Here is a 10,666-nt window from a genome sequence, read left to right on the forward strand (position 1 = left end):
TTGGGGTCAGGCCCTTGCCTGGGACTCAAACCCCTGGCATCTGATTCTTCAGTCTAATCTCAGACATGATACCATCAGTCAGAGCTGCAAGTGCAAAGGTAGGGATGGTATTCATTCATTCACTGAACAAATATTTAATGAGCAACAACTAGAGACTATTCTAAGTGTAAGGAGCACAGTAAACAGAGGAGGTTGCCATTTGTAAGAACAGCAACATTCTAGAGAGGGGGAAAAAAGACAAGAAACAAGTAACACAATAAATAAGAAAGATAAATCAGGTAGTGATAAAGACTAAGATTGTAATGAAACAAGCAGATGACGCCAGGGATTTAGCTCAGTGGTTCCAGCACCTGCCTTGCAGGCACAAGGTTCCGAGTTCGATCCCCGGTACCAAAAAAAAAAAAAAGAAAGAAACAAGCAGATGAGGTGTCTGGGTACAGGTATGTGGCTAAGAGGGCAAGGGTAACCAGTCTGTGTGCCAAAGGAAGCAACCATGTGAAGATATGGGGAAAGACAGTCCCAGGCAAGGGCCTGAGGCCTATTCAAGAAATAGAAAGGAGTCACACATGGCTGGAGCCAAGTGAGTAGGTAGGCAATTCTACCCAATGCTCCCCACAGTGAATATGATGTGCATTGCATGAAGGAGTACAAGGGTGAAACCCACTGCCAACACTAAGGAAGAAGGTACAGAAGGGGGCACCTTGTAGGTCCAGACCTTGATACTGGGCCAAGAGTTAGAGTCCTTCCCTCTGCCTCCTCTGCATGCTTGGACAGCCTGACTGGGCAGCTAGGATGCCTAAAAACCCTACAAGAGGGAAGTCTGCAAATCCAAGGCTTTTCTCATGTGCCTGCCTGCAGCACAAGCTGTGAGATGGGCACACAACTGCTCTGTGTGTGTGTGTGTGTGTGTGTGTGCATAAGTGTGTGTGTCTGTGTGTGTGTGTGGCACCTCTACTCAGCATCTGCCTAATAGCTTCCTTGCTTGGTTGAACACATGTTTCTCTTTAATCTGAAGAACAAAACATATATAACACACAGGAAGAAGCCATCTCTCTATGGATGACAGCCCTCTTTTCTGAGTGACAAACATAAGGAGTCATGCTTGCTGCTTCCAAGGGACCCAAGTATGAGCAGGGAGGGAACTTGGCAAAGGACACATCAGCCTTCCCGGGGGCAAGGGACAATGGGCTTAAGCCAGACTATACCCACCACAGTAGCCTGACTCGTGTTTTGCCCTCCTGCACATTGCCCGTGGCAAGCTATCCAATGAGAACACTTTTCTAAGCCCCAGGTTTACCACAGGAAGTAAGCAGGAAGGCCATGCTAAATAGATGCCTGGCACACTATTTTACGGAGAACTCCATCAGCCTATCTAGATAATGCTTCTTCCCTTAACTCTCTTGGAGAGATAGCACACAGCTAGGGTCAAAGAGACAACTCGTGGGTCAGAGGGACCCAGTATTATTCTCAGAGTCACCATGGGTGACCTGGGTGAACTTTAACCGCCACTCCCTACATCTTTTCCATTTTTTCCCTACATACTCCCCCAACCCCAAAAAAGCCATACTTCTCCAAAGGCAGGTACAGAGAGGCAGTATAGCTTTGGAAGCAGACTTGGTTCTGAATTCCAGTTTTACTACTGCTAGCAGTATAACTTCAGTTGGCTCCTCAACCTCTGTGTGTATCAGTGAGCTAATTTGTAAAATAAGAGAATAATGTTGGGAAGATAAAAACATAAAAAGCCCAAGAGTACCCGCTGCACTTCTGGCATACATTTGGCACTTGGACTCCTCCTTCCCATCCTTCTCCTCACAAACAAAAGGCCCACTCCCTTGGTTCCCCAAGGGCACTGGATCACACAGAGGGAAGATACCAAGTATGTCGTGTGAAGATGTCAACATTCATTGACAACAATATAATGTGTTTCTCTTCCCAGTGGTTATTTGTATTGCAACAAGCAAGGTTTAATCCAGGGTAAAGAATTCCTAGTTCTAGCATTTCCTGCTGCACAGTCACACTGACAGAAAGTAAGAACATCTTGTCCAGACACTGCACAAGCAAACCTGGGCTGCATGTGAGTTTAGCTCCCCATTTTCCCCATGTCTTCACGTTGCTGTCACAGTTCATTCAAACGCTAATTAATGGAAAAGCCCATGAAACTTGGGATGTACAAATGTTAGGTAAAGCAAACTTTTACTGACTCGGGTAGATAAAAAATTCATTTTCTCAGAAAATTAAACCTATTTATATGCTTTTTCAGTCAGATTCACTTTCAGACTGACTTCAGTAAACACTGTGAAAGCTCAACCTTGTCTCAAACAGCAAGCCACCCAGAATATGTGTTCTCTGAGCCTCTCTGCCTTCGCATTCCCTCTCCTCTCTGTCTGAAACATTCTTATCATCTCTTCTGCACCTGGAAAAAGCCTATTCATTGAAAGGCAAGTTAAATATTATCTTCTCTATAAAGCGTTTCAAAATCCTCATGGCACCATTCGGCACGATTAGCCAACTAGTTCCTTATCTCTTAGCATTTTTGTTCTACCTTTGAAAGAAGCTTTCCCAGGGCCGGGGATTTAACTCAGTGGTTTTACCACCTGCTGCGCAAGCGCAAGGACCCGAGTTCGATCCCCAGTACCAAAAAAAAAAAAAAAAAAAAATGCTTTCTCATGGTTTATTCACCAATTATGTTGTACCAGATCTGGTTCTGAATTCCAGCTAGTGGTTTGTGCTCCATCTCCCACAAGATAGTGTGATCAATTTAAACTCAAGTGTCTTGCTCTGTGCTTTTGGATTCCTGGTGTCACACGCCATGCCTGGCATATGTGTGCCTTCAGTCTTGTCAGTGGGATTAAATCCATTAACTTGGGAGAAGTACTAGATCTTTCCAAGTCTCAGTTTCCTCCTCTATAAAAAGAACAGTGACATACACAACAAAAGTCACTGCCTGGGCCAGGGATTTAGCTCAGTGGTGCCACCAGCTGCCTCGCAAGTGCAAGATCCTGAGTTCAATCCCTGGTACCACAAAAAAAAAGTTCCTGCCCACCTTCAATGACATGTCAAATGTAAAATATTGCCTTGCGCTCAACATACTCTTGTACATAACCAAGTAACTAGGTGTTGATTAAATGCATCTATTTAGTAAAATTATTTAGAAACTTTTCCAAGTACATTCCAATGAACAACACAGGCAAGGACCCTAATCTCATAGAGTTTATGTCTCAGAAGGAGAATAGAGCTAATAGCTAGTAAACAAATAACTATACCAGAATGTATTAGAGATAAAAACTAAAGAGAATTAAACAGGGAATTGATGAAAAGCAAATTACTTTGGTAAGGGAGGTGGTGGGGAAGCCTTCTCAAAGGCGGTGACATTAAGCAGAAGTTTAACCCATGTGACCAGAAGTAACTTGTGAGAAAAGAACATTCTAGGCTTTGCAATAGCAAATATAAAGGCCCTGAGGCAGATATGAGATTGAAATACTCAAGAGAAAAAGGAGGCAAGTGTAATGGGAATATTTTGACTTGCGAGAAGCCCAGAGGAAATGTGGTAGCAGAAATAGACATGGGTTGATGTGTGGAGACTTCATAGGCTATGACTAGGATTCACATTTTATTTAAAGTGCAATGAAAACCATTCAAAGATTCACAATCAGAGTAGTGACAAGAACTGGTTTATGCTTTTAAAAGTTTAACCATAGTATAGAGAATGCATTATGGGTACAAGAACAGAAGCATGAAGAATAATTAGGAGGATCCTGTTTAGACCAAGAAGATGTTGACTTGACCTGGGCTAGTGGAGGTGAAGATGGAGAGAAGAGCATTTGTGTATGCTTTAGAGATTGAACCAAGAGGACTTAGCAATGGAGAAGAGGGAAGAAAAGAGTCAGATAAGGCAGATGTCTTAGACCATTCAGGCTGCTGTAAAAAATCACTATAAACTTCATGGCCTACAAAGAACAGAAATTTATTTCTCAGTTCTGTAGGCTGAGAAGTCCAAGATTAGGTGCCAGTAAAGGCAGTGTTCTGGTGACAGCCCATTTTCTCATAGATGGTGCTGTCTCACTGTATCCTCATGTGGTACAAGGGGCAAGGCAGCTCTCTGGGGCCCCTTTTATAGAGGCATTGATCCCATTCATGATTGCTCTGGCATCAAACCTCAACATCTCCCAAATGTCATCACCTTGGTGCTGAACATAAGAATTTCAGGCTACAGAGGTGGGCACAAACATTCAGAAGATAGCATAGAGTTTTACTTAAGCTTCTAGGTGAGATTAAAAATAAAATACAAAAAATATTTTAAAACAATTAGTGGTAGATATATTTTCCCTATTTTGATGTTAAGTACAAGTTAAAATGCTGAATATTATACAAAAATTAATAAGATGATTCTGAAAAGTAGAGAGAAGACCAGGGCTTGACACATAGTTCAATAGTAGAGTACTTGCCTAGCATGGGGAAGGTTCTGAGTGCCAAACCCAGCACTGCAGAAAGGAAGGAAGGAAGGAAGGAAGGAAGGAAGGAAGGAAAGAAGGAAGAAAGAAAGAAAGAAAGAAAGAAAGAAAGAAAGAAAGAAAGAAAGAAAGAAAGGAGGGAGGGAGGGAGGGAAGAAAGTAGAGAAGAGGAAGAAGAGAAGAGAAAAGAAAGAGAAAGAGAAAGAAAAGAAAAACGGCAGACCAACTGGAACCTTGGAACACAAAGAACACAGTGTGAATTCTCTGGACTTTCCTTTTGCCTTACATCCCAGACATTGAGCTGCCAATGTCAGCAACCTGGAAATACCAGTGGGCATGTAATCCAAAAGAAACCCCCTTAAAGCTTTTTCTCTTTAGCCAAAGGACCACAGGAAAGGTGCACCCAGGCAAGACAGGTACTTTTTTTTTTGGTACCGGGGATCAAACTCAGGACCTTGTGCTTGCGCAGCAGGTGCCGGAACCACTGAGCTAAATCTCTGGCCCAAGACAAGAACTTTTAGATAGTAACTTCCCCACACCAGGCAGACATCACAGAAAAACCTGGCCTTACTGTCACCTGCACCAGAAAGTCAAGTAGAGAGCTAGGTTCCTCACCTCATGGATCTCTAATGAAGAGTCAACACCTGAAGGGAATGCATAAGAAAGGCCACAGAAGGACCAGCACTTTTATCCCTGTTGTCCAGTAACAAGTACCTCACCTCTCATGGTGTTAGGGGAAACCACACGGGCACCTGGACTTCCCCCTGCCAGCAGGAACAAGGTGCCCCTCCCACTTCCCAATGGGGTGTGTCAGAGGAGGCCTGATGGAGGTCAAGACTTTCACTATCCCTCAGCAGTAGTGAGACTCCCTACCACAATGCCAGGGAAGACCACATAAGGAAACAGAACTCCCATCTCCACCGATTAGTACTGAGGAGCCTCCAGCCCTCTTCACCCCTGGATGTCAACACGGTCTGAATGAGGACCCCGGAATTCTACCTCTGCCTGGCAATAACAGGGTAGTGACCCCTCATCCCCTGCCAAATAAGTGTCACAATACGCTGGGCATGATGGTGCATGACTGTAATCCCAGCACTTGGGAGGCTGAGGCAAGAGGATCGCCATGAGTTCAAGGCCAGCCTGGGCTACACAGTGAGCTCAAGGCCACCCTGAACTACAAAGCAAAACCCTATCTCAAAAAAGTCACAATAAATCAGTTTTTAAAATAAGGTTTAAAATAAGATCCAGAATCTCGTATGTAATATAAAAATGTCCAGGTTCTGATAAAAAACAAAATCACTCATTCTATAAAGAAATAGGAAGTTTTCAAACTGTATGATAAAAAGACAATAAATGCTAATCCTGAGATGAGAGTTATCATAAAATTAATAATATAATGTAATAACTTTATAATAATCTGGTAGACTTTAAAGCAGCTGTAATAAAAATGCTTCAACAGGCAATTACAAACTTGCTTTGACCAAGTAAAAAACAGGAAATAGAAGCTATAAAGAAGAATCAAATGGAAATTTTCAAACTGAAAAATGAAATAACTGAAATAAAAATCTCAGTGGTTGGGCTCAACAACAGAAAGAAGCAACATAGGGAAAAACAGAGAATTAGAAAAACAATAGAAGTCACTCAATCTGAAAAATACAAAGAAAACATTAAAGAAAATGAGTCAAAGGCTGTGAGACTAGAAAGAAAATCTAAATTAGTTTATTTAGAGAAAAATGAGTCAGAGACCTATGAATCCAAAAAGCCCAGCAATCCCCAAACATGATACATCAAAAGAAATTCATGCTAACACACATCACAATTGAACTTTTTAAAACTGAAGCCAAAGAAAAAAATTTTGAAAGCAACCATAAAAAACTGCAATTTACCTACAAGAAAAAAAGATACAACAACAAATTTCTCATCAGATACCATGGAGACCAGAAGGAAGTAGCACAGTATGTTTCTGTGCTGACAGAAAAGAACTGTCAATCAAGAGTTCTATAGCCAATAAAAATGGATGACATAGGAATGACATAACACAAACCTCAACAAACTTAAAAGAATTGAAATTATACAAAGTATAAGAGAAAAGACAAATTAACAATATCAGGAATAAACCAGACTATTTTTACAGACTCTACAGACATTACAGGATAATAAGGAAATGATGCAAACAACTGTCTACAAACACAAATTTGACAGCTAGATCAAACCTAGAAAAAAAGGCTCACTATTTCAAGAATTATAAACTACCATATATCACCTTATATGAAATAGATAATTTGAATAGCCCTACAGTATGAAAGAAACTTAATTTTTAATTTTAAAACTTCCTAAAACATAAATCAGCCCACATTGTTCCATTGAAGAATCTGACTTAGTGTTTGAAAAAGAATTAGCATCAATTTTACATGATCTCTTCCAGAAAATAGACTATTTTCCAATTCAGTTTTGAAGGTTGTATTATCCTGATACCAAAAGCAGACTCCCCAAAAAAAACCCTAAAGACCAATATCTTTCATAAATATAGATACATACAAAAGTGCTTAACAAAATATTAGCAAACAGAATTCAGGATTATATAAAAATGACCTATAAAATGAATTATATACCATGAGTCAATGAGGTATATTCCAGGGATGCAAGTCCAGTTCAGTATCTGAGAATCAGTCAATGTAATCCAACACAATTTTTAAAATCATATAACAACCAATGCTGAAAAAGCATTTTAAAGAATTCAGCCAGGCATGGTGGAGCACCCCTAAAATCTCTGCACTCAAGAGGCAGAGGATCACTATGAGTTCAAGACCAGCCTGAACTATACAGCAAGACCCTGTATACAAAAAACAAAATAAATACATAAATTCAACACCTATTCTTTAGTTTATATATATATATGTACATTTTAGGTATAAAATACATTTACATTTATCATTGGGTGTTTGTACCAGAACGTGATGTACCTTCTTATTTTTTCTCCCATTACCTGTGCACCCTTCACCCCCTCCACCCTTCCCTATTTACAGAGTTTGATTCCATTTTTTTTCTTTCTCATAATTTTTCCTTTCCCTTCCCTTTCCCCTTCCCCTCCCACCATTCCCAAATCCTCAGACCTTTTCTTATTTCAAATTATCAATTATTCATTTTAATCATTTTCATCCTTATTTACACTTTCAGTTTCTCACACTAGAGATATTATTTGTATTTACACATGTGTGTCCTATTTATTTCACTTAAGAGTATGGCCTCAATATGCATCCATTTAGCTATAAATGTCTCTAGTTTCTCATTCTTTATCGCTGAGTAGTACTCCATTTTATAAAAAAAACCACATCTTCTTTATCCAGTTTCCAGTCAATGGGCACTTGGGCTGTTTCCAAGCTTTAGCTATTATAAACTATGCTGCTATAAACATAGGTGCACATATATTGCTGTGGTATGATTCTTTTAATTCTTTGGGGAAGATACCCAGCAGGGGAATAGCTGGGTTAAATGGGACCTCTAGTCCTTGTTCTTTGAGCTATCTCCATACGGATTTCCATAGTAGTTGCACCAATCTACATTCCCACCAATAATGGAGAAGGGTTCCTTTCTCCCAACACCTCCGCCAGCATTTTTTATTGGTTGATTTCTTGATAGCAGCCATTCTTTGTGGGGTGAGGTGGAATCTCAGTGTCATTTTCATCTGCATCTCTCAAATGACCAGTGATGTTGAACATTTTTTCATATATTTATTTGCTGTTTTTACTTCTTTGTGTGAGAAATGTCTGTTCATTTTGGTTGCCCATTTTTGAATTGGGTCTTTGAATTTGAAGGGTCTGGTTTTTTTCAGTTCTTTATATATTCTCCATAGTAGACCTTTGTCTGAGGTACAGCTGCTAAATACTTCTTCTCACATTGCAGGTTGTCTCTTAGCTCTGTTGGTAGTTTCTCTTGCAGTGCAGAAGCTTTTTAATACGATGAGATCCCAGTTATTGATTCTTTGTGCTAGCTCCCGTGCTACTGAAGATTTGTTCATAAAGTCTTTTCCTATGCCAATGTCTTTGAGAGTTCTACCTAACTTATCTTCCAACAAGTTTAGTGTTTCTAGCTTAATATTTAGATCTTTAATCCACTTTGATCTAAGTTTAGTGCACAGTGATAGGTATGGGTCTAGTTTTAATCTTTGCCAGGTTGAAATCCAACACCATTTATTAAATAGGTTATCTTTCCTCCAATGAGGATGGTTGGCTCCTTTGTCAAAGATGAGGTGGCTGAGTATGTCTGGAGTTGTTTCTGCATCTTCTAATCTATTCCACTGATCCTCAGGTCTGTTTCTTTGCCAGTACCATGCTGTTTTTATCACAGAAGCATTGTAGTATAGTTTCAAGTTGGGGATTGTGATACCCCCAGCCATGTCTCTGTTTCCTAAAATTGCTTTTGCTATTCTAGGTTTCTTCTGCTTCCAAATGAATTTTTGGATTGTTTTCTCTAGTTCTGTGAAGTATATTGCTGGAATTTCAATTGGCATTGCATTAAATCTATATAGTAGTTTTGGAAGTATGGCCATTTTCAATATATTGGTTCTTCCTACCCAGGAACAAGGGATCTCTTTCCATTTTCTTATATCCTCTCCAATCTCCTTTTTCAGAGAGCTGTAGTTTTCAGTGTAGAGGTCTTTTGCTTCCTTTGTTAGGTTGATTCCTAGATATTTCATTTTTTTAGATGCTATCGTAAAAGGAATTATTTCCCAAATTTCTCTCTCAATGAGTCTGCTATTTGCATACAAGAAGGCTATTGTGGGGGGCCGGGGGTTTAGCTCAGTGGTTTTGCCACCTGCTGCGCAAGCACAAGGACCCGAGTTCGATCCCCAGTACCAAAAAAAAAAAGAAGGCTATTGTGTTTTGAGTGTTGACCTTGTGTCCAGCTACTCTATTGACTCTGTCAATTAGGTCTAGAAGACTTTTGACTGAGTTTTTTGGATCTTCTATGTGAAGTATCATATCATCAGCAAATAATGACAGTTTCACTTCTTCCTTTCCTATCTTTATTCCTTTTATTTCTTTCTCTTTTCTAATTGCTATGGCTAATGTTTCCAGAACAATATTGAACAGGAGTGGTGATAGTGGGCATCCTTGTCTTGTTCCTGATTTTAGTGTGAAAGTTTTCAATTTTTGACCATTTAGTATGATGTTGGCTGTTGGTTTTTCATAGATAGCCTTAATCAGGTTGAGATAAAGACCTTCTATTCCAATTTTCTGTAGCATTTTTATCATGAATGGGTGTAGGATTTTGTCAAATGCTTTTTCTGCATCTATTGAGATGATCATGTGGTTTTTGTCCTTCACTCTGTTAATACAGTGTATTACATTTATTGATTTACGGATGTTGAACCATCCTTGCATCCCTGGGATAAATCTGACTTGGTCAGGGTGTATGATCTTCTTGATGACCCTCTGTATTCTGTTTGCCAGTATCTTGTTGAGGATTTTTGCATCTATGTTCATTAGGGAGATTGGTCTGTAGTTCTCTTTTTGGGTTGGGTCTTTCCCTGGTTTTGGGATCAAAGTAACACTTGCTTCCAGGAATGAATTTGGAAGCCTTGCTTCCCTTTCGATTTCCTTGATGAGTTTAAAGAGTAATGGCAATAGTTCTTCTTTAAATGTCTTGTAGAATTCAGCAGTGAAGCCATCAGGACCTGGGCTTTTCTTTGTTGGTAAGTTTTTTATTACATTTTCAACTTCACTCATTATTATTGGGGTCAACACCTATTCTTGATAAACTCTCAGAACAGAAATAGAGAGGACTCTCTTCAACTTGATAAAGGGTATGTACAAAAAATACAGCAAGGGCCCAGGGATTTAGCTCAGTGGTTCCAGGGCCTGTCTCACAGCACAAGTCTCAAGTTTGATCCCCAGTACCAAAAAACAACAACAACAACAAACAAACAAAACTACAGCAACCATTGTACACAATTGTGAGAGAATAAATGCTTTCCCCCTAAGATCAGGTCACAAGCAAGAATATTCACCTTCACCACTCTTTTTTTTTTTTTTTTTTTGGTACTGGGGATCAAACTCGGAACTTTGTGCTTGTGAGGCAGGTGCCAGAACCACTGAACTAAATCCCTGGGCCCTTCACCACTCTTATTTAGTGTAATACTAGCCAATCTAGCCAGTGCAATTTTCACTGAAATTTCAAAACTTCCAAAACCAAGATGCAAAGAGAAAATACAA

This window comes from Heterocephalus glaber, unplaced genomic scaffold, assembly GCF_053883595.1.
Source record: "Heterocephalus glaber isolate CG9 unplaced genomic scaffold, H.glaber_assembly_v1.0 deba00001733, whole genome shotgun sequence".
NCBI lineage: Eukaryota > Metazoa > Chordata > Mammalia > Rodentia > Bathyergidae > Heterocephalus > Heterocephalus glaber.